Here is a 26,455-nt window from a genome sequence, read left to right on the forward strand (position 1 = left end):
CCCTTGTGGTCGTTATTGTTATAGTTGCCATTGGTGTTGTTGTTGCATAGGACAGAGAGAAATTGAGAGAGGAGGGGAGACAGAGGGAGAGAAAGACATCTGCAGACCTGCTTCACTGTTTGTGAAGCAGGGGGGCTCGAACCAGGATCCTGTCCTTGTGCTTCGTGCCATGAGTGCTTAACCTGCTGTGCTACCGCCTGACTCCCAGCCTATTTCTATATTCTAGTGACAGGAAAAAGAAAAAAAAAGACATATATAAGGAAAGCAGGCCTCAGTTCTCAGCCCTTTCAAATTTTAAACACTAGTGCCGGCACTCTGACCACTGTTAGTACCGACCAAGCAAGCAAGTCAGGAAATACACACGAGTCTGTGACATTCTGAACATCAAGAATGTGGTAAGACATACATTTTGCAATACTCTTTTGAAATAACCACAAATCCAGGCTTCCATTAGAAACAGTAATTGAACTAAGAAAGAAACGTTTCCATCATCCGTATCAGTGAACTGGATACCAAAATAACTCTACAGAAGAAATAGCGGGTTTTTGTTTGTTTTGCCTCCAGGGTTTTCTCTGGGGCTTGGTGAATGAATCTACCACTCCTGGTGGCCATTTTCCTCCTCCTCCTCCTTCTCATTCTCGGTTTCTCCTCTTCCTCCTCCTCCTCCTTCTTCTCTCCTCCTCCTCCTTCTCCTCCTCCTCCTCCTCCCCCTCCCCCTCCCCCTCCCCCTCCCCCTCCCCCTCCCCCTCCCCCTCCTCCTCCTCCTCCTCCTCCCCCTCCTCCTTCTTCTCCTTCTTCTTCTCCTCCGCCTCCTTCTTCTTCTGGATAGGATAGGGAGAAATTGAGAGAAGACAGAGAGATAGAGAGGTCCAAAGAACTGCTTCGATGCTTGAGAAGCATCTCCCCCGGCAGGTGAGCAGATGCTGGAACCTGGATTCTTGCATGGGTCCTTGTAATTAGTATAAAAGAAACATCTGTTCATGTACCATTCATTCTTTTGCACAAACTGGTGGGGTTGGAGATTCAGATTTTGAGTAGTAGGTCAGGGAAATGGCTGGATCTTCTCCACTACTTTATGTTAGAGATGACCAGTGCTCTGGTTCTCTCTCTCTCTCTCTCCCTCTTGTAGTAAAATACATACATAAAGAAATGAATCATTTCTTAAAAAAGAAAACAGAGAGATAGCTCACTTAGTAGAGTACATACCTTGCCGTGAGTGTGGCATGTGTCCAGCCCTCAACAGGATATAGGAGGCAGTGGAGCACCAGGGAAAGCTTTCATGCTATGGTGACTCTCTGTCTCTGCCTCTTTATTTGAATGAAACGGTGGTCCGCAGACATACAATTACACAGGCTAGTCTCTGAAGAAAGAAGAAAGAAAGAAAGGAAGGAAGGAGTGAAGGAAGGAAGGAAGGAAGGAAAAGGAAAAAAAAGGAAAAATAACAGATTTTTTTTAAAGCATTTACTTAAGAGGCTCCATCTGTAATGTCATGTATCTTAGGGAGAATGTTATATTTCTTTTCTAGTCGTATTTCTGAAATGTGTCACATATGGAGAGCTTCAATTTTTCAGCAGAATTCTTATTTATTCTCAAAGACAGCTTTTGTGAGGAAAGCAACACTTCTTTTTAGACAAACCCAATTTGTTTGCATATAAGATATAATGTGAAAATTAATATTGTACTATGTTTGCAATGCTGTGAAAATAATGAAATGTTACTTTTACTAATTACACATCTTAACATATTATATAATCAAACATTTAGCTGAGACGGACTCTTGCTCTGCACTTTCTTTTAAAGTAGAGGTGTGAGCTTCTCTCTGTTGGATATGTTCCAATTCATGCAGTACAATCACATTTTCTTTTTTAAAAGTTGTCTGCATTGAAGATATCTTTCTATAGTTCATATTCATTCTAGTAATGGTTACTGCTCAAAACGAGACAATATCCTACAATGATAAATAGGCTTTTTTGAATTTAAAAACAACACATATATAATAATAAATATATTTATAGTATAAATACTTTATACACGACAATTTTTATGAATATAATAGTATCATAAATATATCATATATACTCATATATCTAATATATATATATATATGAATGTGATGTCACGGAATGAATTATGGAACTCAATCATGCACAATAACATTATTTATTTATTAATTATTTTTTTATTTATAAAAAGGAAACATTGACAAAACCATAGGATAAGAGGGGTACAACTTCACACAATTCCCACCACCAGAACTCCATATCCCATCCCCTCCCCTGATAGCTTTCCTATTCTTTATCCCTCTGGGAGTATGGACCCAGGGTCACTGTGGGATGCAGAAGGTGGAAGGTCTGGCTTCTGTAATTGCTTCCCTGCTGAACATGGGCATTGACAGGTCGATCCATACTCCCAGCCTGTCTCTCTCTTTTCCCTAGTAGGGAAAGGCTCTGGGGAAGCAGAGCTCCAGGACACATTGGTGGGGTTGTCTGTCCAGGGAAGTCTGGTTGGCATCCTGTTAGCATCTGGAACCTGGTGGCTGAAAAGAGAGTTAACATATAAAGCCAAACAAATTGTTGACCAGTCATGGACCTAAGGGCTGGAATAGTGCAGATGAAGAGTTGGGGGGGGGTCTCCATTTTTTAGATAGCTAGTAGGCATATTTTAGTTATATTCCAAAGGGCCTGTGGCTATACTAGTTTTATTTTTATTATTTTTTTCCTTTTTCTTTTTGCCCCTGAGCCTGAAATCTGATATGCCAGTGGATCCAAGTTATTGTCTGGGGAGATGATGTCATGGCTGGAAAAAGGACCAGAAAGCTGGATCAGGGAAGAGAGTAGCTCCCTAATATGGGAAAGGGGTATAAATATTGTTGACTGTAAACCCCATAATGTGATCTGGGGCATTATTTATTTTTTAACTAAATCTGAATATATCTTATATACTTACATATAATGTATATAAATATTAACTACAGTCCCATGTGCCAACTCTACCCTGAAGACTCTTTATGGTAACCTCAAGTTAAGAACACCTTTTTTAATAATTTTATTTTTATTATTTGAAAAGGCTGCATTTTTGTAATCAATGACAATATAATTTTATGAAAAAATTAAAATGATTGCACTCGAATATGCAACATTCTTCAGTCTGGGGGAGTGGCTTAGTGGATCAACTTGAATGTGTAGTGATTTCTAGATATTGAACATCACAAGTGGATCTAAGTTGAAAAGCAATACCATGAAAACTATATAACTATCCTGGAATAACTACTTTGTGCTAATTTAGCAAATATCACATCATTTGGTGCCAGGATATTTTCCTGTTGTTCAAGATAAGCAAGCACTGTCAGAAAAGTGATTTGAATCCAGACCCTGGTTCTGTCTGCGGTGTTTTCATGCTGTTTTGGGGACTTCACCATGATGATCCTTTTAGATAGGGAGAGACAGACTGAGGAAAAGAGAGAAACAGATTGAAAGTCCACAGCATGAAGTTTAAGAACAGCTTTTGATGACATGTGTTGCTGGCTTTGAAAGTGACTGGGATCCAGGTGGATTCAGTCGGCTAGAAAGAATCGTCAGTTTCCCCAATGAATGGGTACTCACAGGATGCACCACGAGAAGGTCGATCCAATGCATCAGCTGAGGTCAAGAACAAACACCTCATCACAGACCCCTGCAAGCGTCAACCCGGCTTTGACCTAGCACGTTATGATTGGGCCCTCCTCAATCGCTATCGAACAGGCCATGGCCGGTGCGCCGCTATGTTCCATCGCTGGGGAGCCAGAGACGACCCGAACTGCCCCTGCGGCTCCAGACAGACTGTGACCCACATAGTCAACGACTGCCACCTCTCCAGATTCAAAGGAGGTCTCGAAACTTTACATCAGGCTCAACCTGACACTGTTGACTGGCTACAGAAGAAGGGCAAATGCTAGAAGAAGAAGAATGACATGTGTGTCCTAGGACATCTGGGTTGCTTCCAAGTTTGTGTTATTATAAACTGGGTTGTTATGAGCATAGGTGTACATAGATACGTTTGGTTAGCTATTTTTCTTTCAGCTGGATAAATCCTCAGGAGAGAAATCGCTAGGCCATAGAGTAAATCCATTTCTAGTGTGCTAAGTTATCTCCAGACTATTCTCCGTGAGGGTTGGGCCAGTTTACATTCCTACCAACAGCTGAGGAACATGGATGGGTAGGGAGAACAGAAAATGTAACTGGGATTGAGTGTGGTGTTGCAACAAGCCAAGGGACTCTGAGGAAGGAGGCGAAGTCATGGGGTAGATAGGACCTTAGGGGGCTGGTACATGATGAATGCATTCCTCAGACTCTTAGCACAGGGAGCGGAGAAATTGTACCCCCGCACCAACAAATATACCATAAACCACAACCTCCCCTCATAAGATGATTAAAAAATAAAAGATAAAAAAATAAACACAGGGAGTTGGGTGGTAGCCCAGCGGGTTAAGCACATGTGGCTCCAAAGTGCAAGGACCAGCGTAAGGACACCGGTTCGAGCTCCCGGCTTCCCACCTGCAGGGGAGTCACTTGTCACAGGCCGTGAAGCAGGTCTGCAGGTGTCTGTCTTTCTCTCCCCCTCTCTGTCTTCCCCTCCTCTCTCCATTTCTCTCTGTCCTAACAACGATGACATGAATAACTACAATAATAATTACAACAATAAAACAACAAGGGCAACAAAAGGGAATAAATAAATAAATATTAAACAATAAATACAGCTTTTAAATTGTAAGTGAGTAAAAGAATCTATTTCCTAACACATAAAAACTACAAGGTCTTTAGTTTTTCATGTCCCCATATAATGTATCATGTATATGTATACTGCAAACACACACACACACACACACACACACACACACATTAGTTACAGAAGCGAAGTAAAATGTAAGATGCAAATTATCTGGCTTTCCAAATAACAGTTCATAAATTTTGAGCTTTTTATTTTGCTGAATCTCCTCTAAATATATACAGATATATAACCTCTCTACTATAAATACATAGATCTAATGAAGATCTCTCTAATTTATCTGTCTAGGATCTATCTAGTATGGATAGACTATATATATACATATCTATATGTATATATATATAAATATAGCATTGATCTGACATATCCTCTATGATTAACTTCATATATATGAAATATATAGATGTATATACATATTCTACTTACCTATCTATACTTACCTATCCAAAGCTTTACATATCCAAATCTATACTTACATATATAAAGCCAACTATGCTATTACTGTAGCTACATATATAACTATTCATTTATGCTATCCTTCCATTTTATATTCACATCTATCTCGGTAAGAATGAAAAAAAAATACAGTATGAGAGAGAAGAGGAGGAGGAGGAGGAGGAAAATTTACCATTTAAGAAAAAAAAAGCTTAACTTCCATTTAAACTCAAATTCATTTGGACATTTTGATTCTACTAAAGAGAAATAGATTGATAACGATAGGAACTATCTTCCTGAAGGGTACTTCATGTAAAGGCAACTTTACATTAGCAAACATTATACTCCACCTTCTGATTCATGAAGACCTTCACACTGCTACCTCCAGGCAAAAAGGTGTTCTGCCCTTCAGACACTGAAGTTTAAATAAACTATCTCTTTTTTTTTTATTTCTTTGTTGGGGAATTAATGTTTTACATTCGACCATAAATACAATACATGCATAACATTTCCCAGTTTTCCATATAGCAGTACAGCCCCTACTAGGTCCTCTGTCATCCTTTTCGGACCTGTATTCTCCTCTACACCATCCCAGAGATTTTTGGACCTGTATTCTCCTCCCCAACCACCCCAGAGTCTTTTAATTTGGTGCAATACGCCAATTCCAGTTCAGGTTCTTGTCGTATGCTTTACATTGGTTTGTTCTAGCCCTCCCCTGCCAAGAGAGTTGGATCAGTCCTATTAATTTCGCGGGCCTGCTTGGCCCCGCCCCAAGGAACCCGGAGAGAGTGGTTCCGGAGTCCGAGAGTTCCTGAGTTCCGGAGTTCGAGAGTTTCAGGGTTACAGAGTAAGAGAGAGTTCCACAGTGGAAGAATTTCAGAGGGTTCCCGAGTAGGAGAGTTCAAGAGTTCCAGAGTTGGAGAGTTCCTGAGTTCAAGAGTAAGAGGGAGTGCTTGTGCAGCCGCAAAGAGACAGCAGAGTTCTGTTTGGTGATTAGTTTGTCTTAGTTTATGAATCGTTGTTCGTGAATAAAGAAATACAGCTTCCCTGCCCAGCCGTTGTCTCCGCGTCTCTGTTACCCGCCCGTGAAGCTAGCCCGGCCAGCTGGAGCCATTCGAAATTTTAACAACAGGTTCTACTTGTGTTTTCTCTTCTGATCTTGTTTTTCAACTTCTGCCTGTGAATGAGATCATCCCATATTCATCCTTCTGTTTCTGACTTATTTCACTTAAAATGATTTCTTCAAGCTCCATCCAAGATGGGCTGAAAACAGTGAATTCACCGTTTTCAATAGGAAAGGAACTGCAGGATCATAGGGTAGGTCCATTTCTAGCCTTCTAAAAGTTCTCCAGACTATTATCTACAGAGGTTGGACCAATTGACATTCCCACCAGCAGTGCAGGTGTGTTCCTTTGACCCCACAAACTCTCCAGCATTTGCTGCTGTTACCTTTTCTGATGTCTGACATTCTCACAGGAGTGAAGTGGTATCTCATTGTTGTCTTGATTTGCATTTCTCTGACAATCAAAGACTTGGAGCATTTTTTCACGTGTTTCTTGGCCTTTTGGATCTCTTCTGTGGTGAATATTTTGTCCATGCCCTCTCCCCATTTTTGGATGGGGCTGTTTTCTTGTTGTTGAGTTTGGCAAGCTCTTTATATGTTTTGGTTATTAGCCTCTTATAAAGTCTTTTTTAACATGCCTTTTTCCCCCCAGCCACCACACAAGCTCACATAACCTCATAAAAAGCTTTGAATTTACTGTGTTTCTAAAAGGATACAGTTGGTGCAGTAGGTAACTGTCACATTCTATATAGCCTTGGCTGAAATATATTCACAGAGCAAATCAGTCATTCCTCTCTTTGCCCAGAGATGGAAAATCATTCAATCACAGAAAAACTCTATGATTTTATTTTATGCCTGTATAGCTGGAAATATAAAGTTCACTGTTGACTTTGGGATCCGTTACTTTTAAATTGTCCTTCCAGTAATTCTAACAGCAGAAAAGAGCTAATATTTAATCACAAAGTTATAACCACTTTCTTGGACTAGAACATCACTGTAAATGGAACTTTTGCATTCTCCCTCTGCTTGCCTCCTCCTCCTTCTCCTTCTCTTTAAAAAAAATAATTTGTTTTTTTTTATTTATTCATGAGAAAGATAGGCAGAGAGAAAGAACCAGACATCACTCTGGCACATGTGCTGCCTGGGATTAAACTCAGGACCTCATGGTTGAGAATCCAGTGCTTTATCCACTGCGCTACCTCCCAGACCATGCTCTATGTGCCTTCTAAGTACTTTCTTCTGTTTGGTACAAGCCTTCTAGTTACATATTTTATAATTTAATCCACCTATCATGTGGCCTTTTTGTGTAATGATGAAACAGAATTGGGAGTTGGGTGGTAGCGCAGCAGGTTAAGCGCACGTGGCACAAAGGACCAGAGGAAGGATCCCAGTTTGAGCCCCCGGCTCCCCACCTGCAGGGGAGTCACTTCACAGGTGATGAAGCAGACCTGCAGGTATCTGTCTTTCTCTCCCCCTCTCTGTCTTCGCCTCCTCTCTCCATTTCTCTCTGCCCTATCCAACAACGAAGGCATTAACAACAACAATATTAATAACTACAACAATAAAACAAAGGAAAGTAAAGGGAATAAATAAATATTTTTAAAAAAGAGAGTCAGAATTTGTGAGGTTTTTTTGGGGGGAGAGGGTGTTAGGACCTCACATATGCATGACCCCGGCTGATTTCCTGATCTTTATTTTAAGTATAGAGAGACAGAAAGCGTCAGAAAGATACCACACCACTGGAAATTTCCGTAGTGTCTTGGTACTCTGACGTGGTGCCAGGGTTAAACCTAGAAGGTGAAAAAAAAAAAAAAAGACTTATACTTAGCACAGCGAGCTGCATTTTTACCCCTCCTCCCTTTTTTCCACTAAATTAATCTCTCCCAAATTAAAGTGTAATATTTGGAGCAACTTTCCAGCTATAAATAGTATGTAAATTTCTATCATTTAAAAAAATAATTGTCCTAGTACTTAATTCAGGCATTTAACTATTACTCAATAATTTTTATGCAATGACACTGAGGAGTTTAAAAGGCAATTTCAGGTAAAAAATTTAGCTAAAATAATCACATCTCATGTCTGTCTGAGGCTCCTCTGTAGATACACTTATATGATAGCAGGGCTGGGGGCGGGGTCAGTTGGTAGTACAGTATTAAGCACATGGTGGCGGAAAGTGCAGAGACTGGATCAAAGATCCCTGTTCGAGTCCCTGTCTTCCCAGCTACAGGGACTTCGCTTCATAAGCGGTGAAGCAGGTTTGCAGGTGTGTATCTGTCTTCCCTCCTCTCTCAGTTTCTCTCTGTCTTATCCAACAACAGTAACACCAATGGAAACAATAACAATAATGACAACAACAAGGGCAATAAAAGGGAAAAAATGGCCTCCAGGAGTAGTAGATTCCTAGTGCAGGCACGGAGCCCCAACAATAACCCTGAAGGCAAAAATAAATAAATAAATAAATAAAAAGATAGCAGGGATTCTGAAATTATTGCATGTATTGTGTGCAGTTAGTAATTTTGTCTGTGTTCAATTACTTAGTAACAAAAATATATTCTGTAGGTTTGAGGGCTCAGTGTTATTTTTAAGGAGTTTAGGAGAAGGAAATGGAGGAAATTAGAGAATTTCTCTTTTCAGAATATTGTCCAATGCTGAGAAAGACAGAATTGCAGACTGGGGATGTCACTGTGACATGCCTTTTCCTCCAGTCAGTTCTACTCATCTCATCTCAGAGACAAGCACTGGTTGTCTTTCTTAACTCTCCTAATTCTTTTCACTCATCTCTTCCACTCTACCCACTTGCATTGGAGAATCTCTTTGAATACAGAATAATTGACTCTTATCAGTAAGCTGTCAGCCCCTTATTACTGGGGGGGGAAAAAAGCTGGACAATTTGCTTCACTGTAGAATACCAAAATAGGTAGAAAGATGTCAGAAATGATTCTTTCTAGTACATAGATCATCTTTCTTGCGCTTTTAAACTGGAAACAAGTTACATGTGCTATTCCTTAAAATGAAATTAATTGTTAAGAAAGTAATGCTTAAGAAGAAAGGGTAAGGGGCCTGGTGGTGGCGTACGTGATTGAGCGCACATGTTGCAATGTGCAAGGACCCAGGTTCGAGCCCCCTGTCCCCACCTGCAGGGGAGAAGCTTTGCAAGTGGTAAAGCAGGTTGCAGGTGTCTCTCTGTCTCTCTCCCTCTCTGTGTCTCCTCATCGATTTTTGACTGTCTCTAGCCAATAAATAAATAAAGATAATGAAAAATTTAAAAAATAATTTAAAAAATAAGGGGTAAGAAAAAAATATATACATATATACGTATTTCTCCTCCAGGGTTATTGCCGGGCTCGGTGCCTGCGCCATGAATCCACCGCTTCTGGAGGCCATTTTTTTCCCGTTTTGTTGCCCTTGTTGTAGCCTCGTTGTGGTTATTATTATTGCCATTGTTGATGTTGTTCGTTGTTGGATAGGACAGAGAGAAATGGAGAGAGGAGGGGAAGACAGAGAGGGGGAGAGAAAGACAGACACCTGTAGACCTGCTTCACCGCCTTGTGAAGCGACTCCCCTGCAGGTGGGGAGCCGGGGGCTCGAACCGGTCCCTGCGCTTTGCGCCACGTGCGCTTAACCCACTGCGCCACCGCCTTACCTCAAGAAAGTATATTATTGGAGTTCTCACATAGGATAACCTGAAAGGTTATCATAACATTATGAAACCTAAAAGGTAATATTATTATTATTATCTTTAAAAATAACTAATTTAAAAAAGTAAATTAGACTGGAATAACTGTTGATTTAAATACACATGAAAAAAATAACACAAAGTTTTGTACTATGCTTGTTTTATTCCATAATACAGCTCAGCTCTGATTTATGTTGGTGCTGGGAACTGAATCTGGGATTTCAGAGTCTCAGGCATGAAAACTTTTTCCATGACCATTATACTATTTTCCTGGCTCTGACTGCATATGTTTTAATAGTGCATTTATTTTTCTTATCAAATTTTATCTATATTTATAAAGTGTGTGATTAAAAAAACAACCTCTAAATATTATTCTTACTAAGTTCTAGATGTATAAAAATTATAGCTATCACTGCTGTGCTATGCATTTAGAATAGCCATTTATTAACCATACACACAATATTCTTGCTCAAATGCTTTGAATTAAAAGACAATTTTCAATTCATACTTGTATTTGGATAACAGAATCTTTAGGTCGGTTATGACTAAAAGCACCATAGACTTCTAAGATAAATTAGTTTCATTTTTATTTTTATTACCATATTGCCAGCTTCTCTTCCAAATTACATTTTTAATACATTTGATCTATAACCATTTTGAAGGGTGAAAGCCCATAAACACATCTTTCTGCTTTAATTGCCTTTATAAAGCACTTACTCACTTAGAGCAGTTTTCTTTCCAATCACACCACCCGTTTTGATAAGTGAATCTGCCAGCCTCAGAAAGAAGTGAAGTTCTTTGCTGAAAATGAATCCTATACGGTAGGGTGTTCACGTGTTCATTCTTAACTTTGTATTTTCAAAGAGAAAGCAAGACGAAAATCGTCTCCTCAAAGGGTTTGTGTGACAATCACAAGTAACAGACACAGGCCTTCTGATTTCTTCCTGTCCTATATGCTATAGTCTACAAAGCATCATCCCAATTTCAGATCTCGACTGTCTGAAACTTTCAGGTACTTCAAGACCTATAACTTTTGTTACAGAACAGCAGGCTCAGTCAGGTTTGTCACTGGGCACCAAGCCATATGTTGTTCTGCTTTTTCCTATTTAAGTGCTCACGCCTCCATAGATGATCTCACCCAGAGTCATGAACTTAACATTCCATCACACGCCCATGCCTCTGCCCTGATCTCCCCTTAAATTCCAGTATGCAGAACCCCCCCCCCCCCGCTCTCCTCCTTGAATGTCTTATTAGAGCTCCAAAGCCAGCTCTTCCAAAGCAGAACTCTTGAGTCCAACATATCTTTGCATCTCAGTCCATAGCCCCAACGTCTACTCATTAGGGCTCAAAGCTTGAGAGGAATCCTTAACTCCTCTTTATCTTCTGCATTCCTCATGTAATCTATTAGTAATGCAGGTGAGCTCTCCCTCCACAAGACAAACATGTCCACGCAGACTCTGACCAAGTCCCAACACCCACTCTAACACCCAGACTCAGCCACAATCATCTCTTAACCTCAACTGAAATGCTGCTGCTGGCCAGATGCCCTGCCTGTCGCCCCATTCTCCAAATTCTAGCTATTGTGAAACGCGACTGTGTAAACTGGATCACTGACCAGTTTCACTCAGAATTTGCCAGTCGAGCTCCACATTCTCAGAATATCTAAGTGGCAAGTGTCACAGTCTCTGACAGGAGTGAGCGGCTATGTCTGGTAGCTTGCCTCCTGTCCTCTGTCCCACTCCTCTATGGCTCTCCATGCTTTCTGGGAATAAGCCTCACCCATTCTTGCCCCGGATCAAATGAACATAATGTGGGATTTTCTGGAGAAGAAAATGTTGCCAATTGGAGCCTGCAGGGTACAGTTTATGACTTTGGGTGGGTGGAGGTAAGTAAGGGTATTTCCAGAATGAAGGGTTGAAAGAGGACAGACGCAGGTGTTCTGAAAGCTGGACATCAGGACAAGTCAGAAAGGGAGTTTCAGATCCCAGATCTGCTTGGTGGACTTTTCTTCCCAAAGGAAACCTGATCTTGTAAGATCTCAGGAGCTGTTGAGACTGGCAGGAGAGTCTTGGGATGAAAATCTCCTGGGAGGGGGTCAGGCGTGAGCCTAGCGGGTTAAGCGCATGTGGCAAAGCTCAAGGACGGTGGGAAGGAACCCGGTTCGAGCCCCTGGCTCCCCACTGAATTTGTGCGCCCCTTAAGCCACATGTTGAGATCCTCGTCCCTAATGAAGGGTGATGATCCATCCTCTCTTTCCATCTGAGGAAAGTAGATCTGATCCTACGACTATCTGGTATTTAATATATTTAATATATTGGTATTTAATACCAATAAAAAGGATTGGTATTAAAAAGCAGAACTGTACTAAGGAACAAATTCTACCTATTGTAAATTTTGTCATAAAACAAACTGGAAGTTTATTCTATTTTTTTTGGGGGGGTCATTTTATCCGCTTTGTTTTTTCACTTCTGTACCTTCTGGAACTAAAACAAAACAAAATCTGTGCCTTAGAAATCAAAATGTTGACACCCTCTCACTAGATTAAAAGATAAGGGATTATGCCCCCACGCAAATCCTCCTGTATGTTCTTCCGGGATTCTTCAAGGATGTGAACATTCCAGGTGCGTCCCAACAGGGAACTTTGTGTGAGACTGTGCGTCCGACTTACACAGAGCTGCCAAGTCATAGAACAGAACAGTTAACTGTTTGTTTAATTATGCAAGGTGCCAATGACGTCTCTGGAAAACAAAAAAAGAGAACTCAAATAACACTTGATCTAATTTAATTATGTATTCTTCAATAACAGCTATTTCCCTTACAAGGATTCTAGCTCAATTTTGTAGCTTGGTGTTGCGAGCATGAGTTTTCAGCATACAGTTTCGGTCCTAAGCATTCCGGTGGTCAGATAGAAGCTACACATTATATTGTAGGAGATTCTCTTTAAAGTGATGAGTGAGTACAAGTCCTGCCAACATTTCCTTCTTTCCTTTTTTTTTTTTATTTTTTATTAGTTGCAGCCTCATACTCTACGGACAGACAATGCACTCATCCTTCACCTGTAACAGCAGCCATATAATGATATTTCCCTTTCTTTCTTACTTTTATGTCTTTGTTTTGAAAGGCAATGGCATATAGTTAAAAGCTTAGATGTCAGATGGACAGTGAGTGGAATTTCGGCTTTTGACTTTCAGTGAGTTATTTAACTGACATAATTCTCAGTTTCCTAATTTGTGGCAGGGAGACAGCGCTGTGTTTTTCGGTTTGGTTGCGTGTGTTGAGGAACTGAAGGAACAGAAATCATCTGTTACTGTGAGCAGCTGCAAGATTCCTCTTAATGTATCATACTCCCCCCCACACACATTTTGTTGTGGATTTGTCACATATTTTTGCTCATCTCTTTTGCTTTCAAGACTTCCAGAATGGTTTCAGATGCATGAGATATGAGAGTCTCTTCGACTTATGGCTGTCTCTCTTTTTTCATCTGTGAGAAAACATTCTTTCAAATTGGACATTTTTTTTTCTTAGAGAAATTCTGAAGATTTCATAAGCAAGTGCATAAAAAGAATTCTACCTCGTCTTCTTATCAGTTTCATTTGCTTTCCGGTTTCCCATTCGTGCTGATTGTGGCTCTTTAATGTTCCTCTGCATTCCTAGCTGAAGAGATCTATCACCTTCCTGTAAGAATGTCTTGACCTGAATGGTGTAACATAACCTTAACTGTGCTTCCATTTAGCATGGAACCCCATGACGCAAGATTGCATTGTTTGACTCACACCTTTTATCAGACCAGCATCTTTTCTGGCAAAACTATTTTTTGCATTTATTCTTTTTATTGGGGCATTAATGTTTTACACTGGATAGTAAATACAACAGTTTGTATGTGTATAATATTTCTTGGTTTTCCATATAACAATACAACCCCCACTAAGTCCTCTGACATCATGTTCCAGGACCTGTACTCTCCCTCACCCAACCCCAGAGTCTTTTACTTTAGTGCAATACACCAACTCCAGTCCAGGTTCTTCTAGCAATCTATTTTAACCAGCACTAAGGGATACAATTTTTAAATATTTATTTATTTATTCCCTTTTGTTGCCCTTGTTGTTTTTTATTGTTGTAATTATTATTGTTGTTGTTGATGTTATTGTTGTTGGATAGGACAGAGAGAAATGGAGAGAGGAGGGGGAGACAGAGAGGGGGAGAGAAAGATATACAGCTGCAGACCTGCTTCACCGCCTGTGAAGTGACTCCCCTGCAGGTGGGGAGCCGGGGGCTCGAACCGGGAACTTTCTGTGGTGCTTGCGCTTTGCACCACCTGTGCTTAACCCTCGCCTGACTCCCATGATGCAACTTCTATGTCTTCCAACCTTTCCAAATGTCCTTTAAGTCATCATCCTAAGTTTTCTACACTGTTAACCAATTCAATCTTTAATCTTTTTATTATCTTTATTTATTGGATACAGACAGAAATCAAGAGGGAAGAGGGAGACAGAGGAAAGACGTGGGGAGCATGGTTGTTCATAATAGCAGGATCTGCAGATAGCCTCTTGTCTTTGCTTTTTCAGCTGCTCTTATTAAATGGATCTAAAGCTAGAGGTGTGTTCGCTGCCACTAATTCTTTTTAGCTTCATTACTTTTTTGACTAATTCCTCTAGAATTCCCTCTAATATTTCTCTAGACTTTGATATCCTGACAGAGGAAGGAAATCATTCTCACCTTGCTATTTCCTCTGGTATTTGAACCTTCTTCCTGTTCTATAAGAACGTCTTCTCTAAGGTATTCAGCGCTTAAGGAAGTTATTAGAGAGTAAGACTTAGAAAAGGAATGTCTTCTTTCTTATTTCTCAGACATAGTGACCATCCTGTAGCTCACTCGTCCTTTTAGGTTCTTGATTATTAAACTGTTTGCTCTGCTTTGTATCTTAATGCTTTTCAGCCACCAAGTTGCAGATGCTACCATGACGCCAACCTGACGTCATGAGACAGATGACCTCTCCAGTGGACCCTGGAACCCCACCTCCCTCGAGCTCACTAGGGAAAGACAGAAACAGAATGGGAGTATGGATCCATCTGCCATTGCCCATGTGCAGCAGAGAAGCAATTACAGAAGCCAGACCTTCCACCTTCTGCACCCCATAATGACCCTGGGTCCATACTCCCAGAGGGATAAAGAATAGGGATGCTTCCAATGGAGGGGATGGGATACAGTGATGGTGGAAATTGTGTAGAATTGTACCCCTCTTGCCCTATGGTCTTGTTGATCATTATTAAATCAATAGAAGTAAAAGTTATATAAAAAAGAAAGAAAAAAATCTATTGTACACCTAAAGCAAGAGAGAAAGAAAGGAAGGAAGGAAGGAAGGAAGGAAGGAAGGAAGGAAGAGAGAAAGAAAGGTGTTGGACTAAAATGAAAGCTACCAGTTTTGTTTGTTTGTCTGTTTAAACAAAACCAACTGTATCAGAGTTTTTCATTTGATAGACTTATCACCTGTAGTGATGATAACGACATGAAAAAGATGAAAATCATTTGAAGAGAGGAACAAGCAAATTCTTTTTTAGAAGACCCCTTCAATTCTTTGCTTCTAATGCTTGTCAGTAATTGATTTTTGTGTTTAAAGCTCACAAGAATAAACAGTTTTTTCCAGTTGTTAGAGTCCTTTCTGTCTTCAAAGGCAGCGATTGTGATCAGGGTCTCAGGTCTGACTTAATCTGAGGAATGATTATTCCTTACAATATAAAAGCCAAGAAGAGCCTGGAACAATGTGAATGCTTCCTAACCACTATTTCAATGCTTCTTGAATTGAACTCACTATTTTCCTCTCAAAATGTGCTTTTCTTATCATATTTTTTTTGTCTCTATCAATATCAGTCTGTTACCTTTCTTTTAGCCACTAAACCAGACAGTCCTGGATTATCCTTGATAATTTCTTTCTCATCAGTTGTGTTCTGGAAACTCTTTCAAACCTTCCCTTTCTTACTACCACCAGTCAAGACCTTTGTTATCTATTCCTACAGCAATAATCTTCTCAGGGGACAAACTCTATTTACAGTAAACCACTGGGTCTATTCTTCTAAGACCTTTACTTTTGCTTCCCAAGTTACAATAACTTCATGAAGTATTTTAAAACTTCCATCATAGCTGAATTTCAACTGCAGTTTGCACACACTAACCCTGGCTGATAGGCACCGGGGTCCCTGCGCATTGTAACATGTGTGCTCAACCAGGTGCGTCACCACCCGCCCCCCATTAATCCTATTCTAATGCCATGCTCCCAGGCACATTAAAGTTCTTTGTAAGCTTGGTTGTTTCTCCTTCGCATTCATCTTCATTTATCTTCTCTTGCCTGTGTCAAACTGCTCTCTTCTCTTAAAAATACATACAGAGGGAGTCGGGCGGTAGCGCAGTGGGTTAAGTGCTTGTGGCGCAAAATGCAAGGACCGGCATAAGAATCCCTGTTCAAGCCCCCGGCTCCCCACCTGCAAGAAAGTCCCTTCACAAGGGTGAAGCAGGTCTACAGGTGTCTGTCTTTCTCTCCCCCTCTCTGTCTTCCCCTCCTCTCTCCATTTCTCTCTGTCCTATCTAACAACGAAGACATCAATAACAACAACAATTAAAAAAAAATACAGACTGTTTATAGTATAGTGTTGCCACAGACTGTTAAGTGTATTTTTTTTTATTAGTTGTTATCTTAAACAGAACCTTTAACTGTATATATATATTCTTTTGTAGTGACAGGAACACAGAGAGAAAGAACCAGAGAATCACTCTAGCATATGTGATGCAAGGGATCAAACTCAGGAACTCACGTTTGAAAGTCCAATGCTTTATACACTGTGCCACCTCTAATGTTTTTACCATTTGAGATATTTTACTAGCCACTATCCTTGGGATTTTTTTTTTTCTCACTGTTGGCCTCACCAGACAGAAAGGATTACTTTCTACTACAGACTTTTTGCCTGTGTTCCAGGCTAATTTTTCCACTTTTGATGACAAATTTGGTTTACAGCTGCTCCCTAGGTTTTTTTTTTTTTTTTTTTTTTTCTATCTCTGACAATTTGGTCTTAAAACAAGACTAGGAGACTTGCAATTTCAGTCGAAGTTTGTAGTTTCTCCCCAAACTAAGAACCAATATACGATAAGAAGAGGTAGTGCATCGTCGTTCATCACAAAATTGATAGACCTGAGAAACTGTGTCTGTCCAGTCAAGTACTCTTGTGAGCGTAGTTTAAAAATACATCCTTCTGGGAATTTTGAATCAAAACCCTAGAATTACACATTTAAAGATGCTGTGAGTGCTGAAAACTTGTAAAGAAATGGCAACAGCAAGTATTGAGTGTAGAACCTATTTCCTTTGAGAACTGAAAGAGATCACTTTTATTTTTATTTTTATTTCCAGCCTCAATACTTCTCATAAGAAAGTAAACTCAAGAGTAAGTGAGAACTGAGTGGCTTCCTTCTGTCAAAACATATTTGCTACTTACAGGCTTAGGGATACTGCCAATAAGATATTTTTTCAACCCCCAATGTTCTATAAGAATAGACTCTTGGATAAGATTATTGTTAACAGAACAAGTGTTGATACAGCCACGAGTTAATAGCTACTGGCAAACAGCAGCCTTTTTTGTTCTGTATGAATAGTTCTTCCTCTACTGCTCTGCCAAACTAAGCACATTTGGTGTGTTTTCAAAGTGGTCCACAGCAGGTCGATTCATTAATCATTCTCAAACAGTGGGAAACAGAGACTCCTGTCTTGGAAGCCACTGGAAATGCAGATCTTTCTGTTTTCATTTCTAAGCTGGTGGGTGATATTTTTCCACCGGAAAATTCCTAGATTCTACCTTGTCTCATTTCCTTGAAGACCTGTATATTTCTTATTTTTATACATTAATTTTATTTCACGAGAGAACTATATATGACAAGAAGCTTAATAAAGGGAGACAAGTGAAAGAGATATCAAAGTAAGATTGTTGGAGTCTGGCGGTAGCACAGTGGGTTAAGCGCACGTAGCGCAAAACGCAAGGACGGGTGTAAGGATCACGGTTCGAGCCCCCAGTTCCCCACCTGCAGGGGAGTCGCTTCACAGGCGGTGAAGCAGGTCTGCAGGTGTCTATCTTTCTCTCCCCTTCTCTGTCTTCCCCTTCTTTCTCCATTTCTGTCTTATCTAACAACAATGACATCAATAACAACAATAATAATAACTACAACAATAAAAAAAGGGCAAAATAAGGGAAAATAAATAAATAAATATAAAAAAGGATTGTTACAGGCAGCGCTAGGGTTCAAGTCCGGTGCTGTACCAAATGAATCTTTTTCTGGCTGCCATTTATTTTCTTTCTTTTTTTAAAAATTTTTAAAAATTTTACTTATTTATTTATTTCCTTTTGTTGCCCTTGTTCTTTTATTGTCATTGTTATTGACGTCGTTGTTATTGGATAGGACAGAGAGAAATGGAGAGAGGAGTGGAAGACAGAGAGGGAGAGAGAAAGATAGACACCTGCAGACCTGCTTCACCACCTGTGAAGAGACTCCCCTGTAGGTGGGGAGCCTGGGGCTGGAACCCGCATCCTTTGTGTGGGTCCTTGTGCTTTGTGCCACGTGCGCTTAAGCCGCTGTGCTACCGCCCACTCCTCTGGCTGTCATTTCTATCTCTCTCTGTTAAAATCCATATGATTGCATAGACAACTAAATGAGAGTGGGATAAAAGAGAACATTTAAAAGTTATAGCTTTTTCTATTCACTCTCAGTGTATAAAATTAAAGTTTAAATTTGTCTTTTCAGTATTCCACCCACTAAGTAAGCCCCTCCTTTGGTATCCTTGGTATGTTTGATATTTGGTAGTGGCATAGCTTTGTTAAGTAGCTGGGACAGAAGTGAAATTGATTTTAAAAATTTCTTGGTCTTCGAGCTTATCTTGCAAATACAGGATTTAGTGTCAGATTGACTTGGATGAGAAATCTGACTTTAGTTATTGATAACTGAGGGTATGGGGAACTTGCACAACTTCTTCAAGTCTTCTGTCAAATTTTTCTCTCCAGAATTTCTCTAAAATGTTTTCAAGCAGAGAACCCACTTTTCAAGGAGATTATGAGGCTAAGTATGATAATATATGTAAAAACGTCAACACGGGGAAGAAATTTATTTCAAATGTTCTCTCTTCGTTTCCTCTTCCTTCATTTTCCTGTCTTTCCCTTCTTCCTCTGCTCTTCATACTTTCTGCCTTCATTTTTTAAAAAAATAATTTATTTAAAAAAGGAGACATTAACAAAACCATAGGATAAGAAGTGTACAAATCCACACAATTCCCACCACCAGAACTCCATATCCCAACCCCTCTCCTGATAGCTTTCCTATTCTTTATCCCTCTGGGAGCATGGACCCAAGGTCATTGTGGGATGCAGAAGGTGGGAGGTCTGGCTTCTGTAATTGCTTCCCCGCTGAACATGGGTGTTGACAGGTGGATCCATACTCCCAGCCTGTCTCTCTCTTTCCCTAGTGGGTCAGGGCTCTGGGGAAGCAGAGCTCCAGGACACATTGGTGGGGTTGTCTGTCCAGGGAAGTCTGGTCGGCATCCTGCTAGCATCTGGAACCTGGTGGCTGAAAAGAGAATTAACATATAAAGCCAAACAAATTGTTGACCAGTCATGGACCTAAGGGCTGGAATAGTGCAGATGAAGAGTTGGGGGGGGGTCTCCATTTTTTAGATAGCTAGTAGGCATATTTTAGTTATATTCCAAAGGGCCTGGGGCTATACTAGTTTCCTCTAAGCCTGAAATCTGATATGCATGTGGATCCAAGTTATTGTCTGGGGAGGTGATGTCATGGCTGAAAAAGGGACAGAAAGCTGGATCAGGGAAGAGAGTAGCTCCCTAATACGGGGAAGGGGTAGAAATATTATTGACTGTAAACCCCATCAATTTGATTTGGTCTGGGACCCATATTCAGCTTAGGACCCTGTGTGACCTCTGCATCCCTCTAAATCTGAGCTCACATTCTGTGGTCATGAGTAGGAACATTCCAAGCTGCCCCAGTATCGACCCATCTTCCTCAGGTGCAGCATAGAGTATGTTGTCCATCCTCCCTTTGGAGGATGGAACATTCTCTACCGTTGTTGATCCAAGTTGAGGGCAAGGTCCTATGGGGTTGGGTCTGCCTTCCATTTTATTGGTCACACCGGAAACATCTCTTTACTTTGCTTCTTTTTGTGAATTCTACCAGGAAGTTGCTGGATTTAATTTATACTGGTCTCTAAATAAAAGACCAGGGACTACTTTGTCTAGACTGAATTTATTTACACTAAAAATAAACTCTGTGTGTGTGTGTGTGTGTGTGTGTGTGTGTGTGTGTGTATGTGTGTATTTGTGATATTTTCCTGAGGTTTCTAATTTTAAAAGGACTCCAGATTTTGGATGACACGGATGCAGCTGGCTCTTTTGTCTGTTTGAGGGAAATACATATCTGAACATCTACTGTAATATCACATGGAACAAAACAGCTATTCCCTCTGCTGTCTGAATTGCTGTAAAATATCCTGTTTGCTTTGAAGGTCAAAGAGAGTTCTGAGCAGTAATTGAATGCAGGGCCTATAATGTTTGCTTACTTTTGATTTGAGGCCTCCAAAGCAAATCAGACAGCCAATCTCTAACATTTTATTTGTTTGCATGAGACTTTAAAACTAAATCATCTAATTGATTCTGAGCCTCTACAATATATAGCTTTATCATTCTGTATAAGTGTTGTCTATCCAAGTCCCACCTATTTTCTGAGCATCCAGTTTCCCTGCTGTTCTTAATCATCTTGATCCTTTACTTAAACCCGAATAACATTTGTGCAAACCTTTGTAAGCTCATTTAAAACAAATAAGCAAAACTGAATTGCCTGGGGTGTTTCTCTCTCTCTACCTCTTTCTCTCTTTCTCTCCTAACTTATTTCCATCATCCCTTCATATAGATATTTCTATTTTTTCAAATTTCCTTGATTGTCTTCACCTTGGTAATCTATGCATGGTCTTAATTCTCAAAAATCTAACTCTGACTTCTCTTATCAATTTCTCTTTTCGCCAAAGCACCTAGTATTCCTTCATGTTTGAGTTTCCTCCAGTTATTCAACTGAATAACTCATGTCTAGTCTGCCTTAGGTGTTAAGGACATTGCCTTTTCCATTTCCCCAAGGTTTTCTACACATATTAGGTGAGGTTCTATCTTCTGTGTAATAACTGGACACCATTGTCAACACTCGTACCCAAGAGGCCTGACCCAACCTTTCACTGCTCCAGGATTTGACTCAACCTTTCACTGCTCCAGGATCTGCTCTCATTCTTCACTTGTCTTTAGGTCTTCCCAAAGATTTTCTTTCTTCTTCTTTCTTTCTTTCTTTCTTTCTTTCTTTCTTTCTTTCTTTCTTTCTTTCTTTCTTCTTCCTTCCTTCCTTCCTTCCTTCCATTCTTTCTTTCTTTCTTTCTTCTTTCTTTCCTTTCTTTCTTTCCTTTTTTTGATAGGACAGAGAGAAATGGAGAGAGGAGGGGGGAAGACAGAAGGGGAGAGAAAGATAGACACCTACAATCCTGCTTCACTTGCTTATGAAGCAACTCCCCTGCAGGTGGGGAGTGGGGGCTTGATCCAGGATCCTTGTGCAGATCTCTGAACTTCATACTGTGTGTATTTCACCTGGTGCACTACGACCTGACCCCCCCCCCCATTTATAATTTATTAAGGTATTTTCATAACACTAGCAAACACAAGTTGAGATTTCTTAAATTCCTGGAACACTGGATGGAGTCCTATCCTTAGTTGAATTACATCTAATTTTATAAGTGGTTGGAATTGGGCACATCCATGCACTGAAATAACATTTTGATAGGTTACAAATGTGTCAGCCAAAGACTGGAGAATGAGATTCAGCCTCTGTGAAGATATGTGAGGGAAGTGAAACTGACTTATTCAGAATTTGAAGCCCACCCCAAAGAGCTCATTTTCCCCAGAGGTATTCCTCAGATGTCCTTGGAGTTTAGACTTTCACACCAACTACAGGACTTTGAAGAAGATGCTTGTCAACCATGGACTTTAATGTTTCCATACATACAAAGATAAACATTTCACAAGCTGGTGAAGCCCTTTACAGGACTGCATGGACAGTCCTTAAATACAAACGGAAGTACCTTATGATCCGGTAATATCATACTGCAGGTCTTATCCAACCTGGAGAGCACGTGCCCAGGAAGAAACACCCTCAGTGTACGGCAGTAGGTGTGGTGTGGAGTAATACCATGCAATATTACGATCTTTTAAAAAATGTTTATGATCTTTACTTATTGAATAGAGACAGCCAGAAATAGAGAGGGAAGGGAGTGGTAGAGAGGGAGAGAGACAGAGAGACACCTGTAGCCCTGCTTCACCACTCGCAAAGCTTTCCCCCTGCAGGTAGGGATTGGGTGCTCCAACTCGGGTCCTTACAAACTGTAACGTGTATGTTCAACCAGGTGAGCCACCACCCAGCCCCAATATTACAGTCTTGTAGACCTCAGTCAATCATAAACAAAACTGAAAATGGTAGGTATTATAACTATATAAACTACACAATTTCCTTGAGAGAGCCTTGTGTGTTAATGTTTGATGTATTGACCTCTGGGTTAGTATATGAGAAACATTAGTGGCTAGGGATAGTAATCACACTCTATATTAGTTTTTGTCATTATTAATTACAGTAATTGGACTCTTTTATTTATAAAAAGGAAACAGTAACAAAACCATAGGATAAGAGGGGTACAACTCCACACAATTCCCACCACCAGAACTCCATATCCCATCCCCTCCCTTTATAGCTTTCCTATACTTTATCCCTCTGGGAGTATGGACCCAGGGTCATTGTGGGATGCAGAAGGTGGAAGGTCTGGCTTCTGTAATTGCTTCCCTGCTGAGTCATCATTAAAGTATGCCAGTCTCTTGCCCTTATTCAGCTTTTACAGTCCTTGCTTTGAAAAGGATAGCTTGGGAGTGAGTGAAGTATAATAAGAAATAAGTGAGGAGAGTATCTAAGTCTAAGTAGACACTATTTCATTATGAACTTCATACTGACTCACTGCAGACTATTGTGTACTTATGCTTTCAGGTATATATTTTGCCCTAATTTATGGATACATGTGAACATATGCTCTATCTCATAGGACCTGGTCTATATCTAGGTTTTGGGACTTTGTTAGGAAGTGAACCACCTGGAATGGAATTAGAGAATACTATGAAAGGAAAGGTCTCACCCGAGTAATGAGGCTGAAGGGCTGACATTCCATGCCTGATGTCTCTGGACACAGTCTGAAGTGAAGCATGCTGAGGTGGTACCATTGTGTTGATTAGGTTGGGATCAGCAGATGCGATATCATTTGGTATGAACTGAGAGAAGCATGCAGGAAAGTAAGTACTACTCTAGAGGTACCAGGGCTGAGGAAATTATAGGCTCTATAGAGGAAGCGGGAGGTTCCTGCAGTCTTAGGGTTTAAGAAGGCAATAGTTATTGCTATAATCACATTATTTGGCAGTTGGTTTAACTTTGAAAAAATCCCTTTGTTAGGATTTGCTGTGTCATACACAACATCACCATAGTTTATGTCCTTTGACATTATTTGCATTTAGCTGTGCCATTGGTTGCTTCTGTTCTCCCTAGTCTAAGCTTTTAAGAGAATCAACATATCAAAGATTCAGTCTATGGTCTATGTATTAAAAAGTTTGAGATATTCAATCAGTTTTCCCCCTCTCATATTAATTAACTAGTGATTTATATGACTACAAATTAATAGGAGTGTACATAAACACCATTCCCACTACCAAAAGACTGTGTCCCATCCCCCTCCCCCATGAAGCTGAACATCCACCCTCACCCTCACCCCCAACCCAGGGTTTTTACTTTGGTGCCCTAATCCAAATTCAGTCAAATCCTGTTTTGAGTTTCCCTCTCTGTTCTTCTTTCTCAACTTCTGTTTATGAAGTGTCATCACTAGTATCTTTATCTTTCTGACTAAACTCACTTAACATAATTCCTTCTAGTTCCATCCAAGATGGGTCAGAGAAAGTGTGTTCATTGTTCTTAGTAGCTGCATAGTATTCCATTGTGTATATAGACCACAGCTTTCTCTGCCACTCATCTGTTGTTGAACACCTGGATTGCTTTCAGGTTTCAGCTATTACGAATTGTGCTGCTATGAACATAGGTGTACACAGATCTTTTTGGTTGGGTGTTATGGAGTCCTTGGAGTATATCCCCAGGAGAGGAATTACTGGGTCATATGGAAGGTCCATTTCTAGCCTTGTGAGAGTTGTTCAGACTGCTCTCCAGAGAGGCTGGACCAGTTTACATTCCCACCAGCAGAGCTATGCTCTGTCCCTACAGCCTCTCCAACATTTGTTGCTGCTGTCCTTTTTGATATCTGCCATTCTCACAGGGGTGAGGTGGTATCTCAGTGTTGTTTTTATTTGCATTTCTAGTAACTGGCCTCTTATATATGCTGCCCACATAAGCAGAGATGCATGCTTGGTGAAGACCTGCAGCTCAGAGGTGGGAAGAGCTCTAACTCCTGCTGCCAGCACATGCCATTATTGTCCGAGTTCAAAGCAACCACACAACGTATTTACTATGAAAAGCATGCATTTCATTTAAAGAAAGATTTGTACCACTTGTACACAGTAATACTGCCCAGCCTCTCCCCACCACGTTCTTTTTTTCCTGATAGGAAATAGCTCTAACGTTCTCACTGGACTTCACACATTGCAGCAGAAACTAGATCTGATAAGAAACCATACCCGTTCTGGGGACTTCACATTCTTCTGAATAAGTGTCCCAGAAACAATTAGCAGAGTCAAGGGCATTCTTTAAGTGGGATGAAGCTGGAATGAAAATATCTCTGTGCTGCTTGTGTGGTCCTTTCATTTCTTGAGGCTTCTTTCTCCGGAAGACTTGCAGATGCTATTTTACTGTGGGGAAAGAATTCACAGGGTGGCATTTACTTCCCTAAAATGTGTCCCCAAATTTGCAAGTGATAAAGTGAAAAACAATTCCTGTCTTTCCAATTTCCTTTTTCTAGATGAGAGTCCTCCATTCTGCTGTTTATCCAGAAGGTGTTGATAACTGCATTCACTTACCTGTCCACCAAGTATTCACTGAGAATCCATTATGAACCCAAGAATACCAAAATACAGAGTAGAATTAAGAAAATCAGTTATAAAGTCCCTTGTCTTTAAGCTGTGTAAGTGGAAAAACACACTTATGTAACTGAAGAATAATGTGCAAATATTTAAAATATACACTATAAGGGAAGTACATAAGTGTGGTGCTTTCCTGAGTCAGTCAAGGATGGGATGGAAAAAAAACCTCAAAACATTTTAAGACAAAACAAACAAACAAACAAAATACACAGATAGAAAAGACTGAATTGAGAAAGGATAAAAGCTGAGTCTAAAGGGCACATTTGAGTGGTTCAGGAGACAGAGCTGTACAGCTAGACCAACTGCCACGTATTTCTAGAAACTTCACTGCATGTACTCTTAATAAAATTAAATTAAAGCTGAAGCTAAAAAATAAAAATAAAAATAAAAAACCTCCCGTAAATGAGTCTGTAATGGAAAAACTTCAACTCCCAAGTGAAAGTGTTTGAGGGGTTTTGCAATTATACAATGAAAAACAAAGACTTTTCCATAGGTAAAAGAGTGAATCTACTTTTCATCTTTGAAACAGTCTGGCAAAACAGGTTTGATTCTGAGGTGTGTGTGTGTGTGTGTGTGTGTGTGAGAGAGAGAGAGAGAGAGAGAGAGAGAGAGAGAGAGAGAGAAAGACAGGGGGGAGGAAGAGATAGGATGAGAGAAAAAAATCTCAATGGACAGTAAATAGTCAAAACAATGATGAAAAAGAAAACATCTGGCATTCTCCCATATCCTGATTCCAAAACTCACTACAGAGCTACAGTCATCACAGAGCAGTGTAGTAACAACATAAAGACGGGCATATGGACGAATTAAAAAGTATTAACAACCTAGGAATGAAACCCATTGTAGCATCAAAATCACAATGTAGGCAGTACACGAAAGAAACCAAATTACTTAACTTCTTTAATCCTCTATGTTCTCCTCAGTAAAAAGGATAAAACAACAATATTGAGAAAATGCTAGTTTACAGGATTGTTGTTGTCACTGGGGCGTATTCCCCCAACATATGTTGTTCACTTTTATTTCAGCCACCAGGTTCCAGATGCTACTATGATGCCAATCAGACCTCCCTGGGTAGATGACCCCACCAAATGTGTCCTGGAGCCCAGTTTCCCCAGATCCCTGCCCCACTAGGGAAAGAGAGAGACATGCTAGGAGTATGGATCGACCTGTCAATGCCCATGTTCAGCAGGGAAGCAATTACAGAAGCCAGACCTTCCACCTTCTGCATCCCACAATGATCCTGGGTCCATAATCCCAGAGGCTTAAAGAATAGGAAAGCTGGGGGCTGGGTGGTAGTGCAGTGGGTTAAGTGAACATGGTGCAAAGTGC

At 40.3% G+C, this 26,455-nt stretch overlaps 1 long non-coding RNA gene across 1 annotated transcript in view; it reads left to right on the forward strand.

Moving 5' to 3' along the window:
- The window catches only part of LOC132535401 (uncharacterized), a 40,651-nt gene extending 25,390 nt beyond the window's left edge, over positions 1 to 15,261 (forward strand). The window contains exon 3 of the long non-coding RNA XR_009547179.1: positions 14,874 to 15,261. This is a non-coding gene — a long non-coding RNA (uncharacterized LOC132535401). The remainder of the gene's footprint in view (positions 1 to 14,873) is intronic.
- Positions 15,262 to 26,455: the final 11,194 nt, after the last annotated feature.

Source organism: Erinaceus europaeus, chromosome 22 (genome assembly GCF_950295315.1).
Source record: "Erinaceus europaeus chromosome 22, mEriEur2.1, whole genome shotgun sequence".
NCBI lineage: Eukaryota > Metazoa > Chordata > Mammalia > Eulipotyphla > Erinaceidae > Erinaceus > Erinaceus europaeus.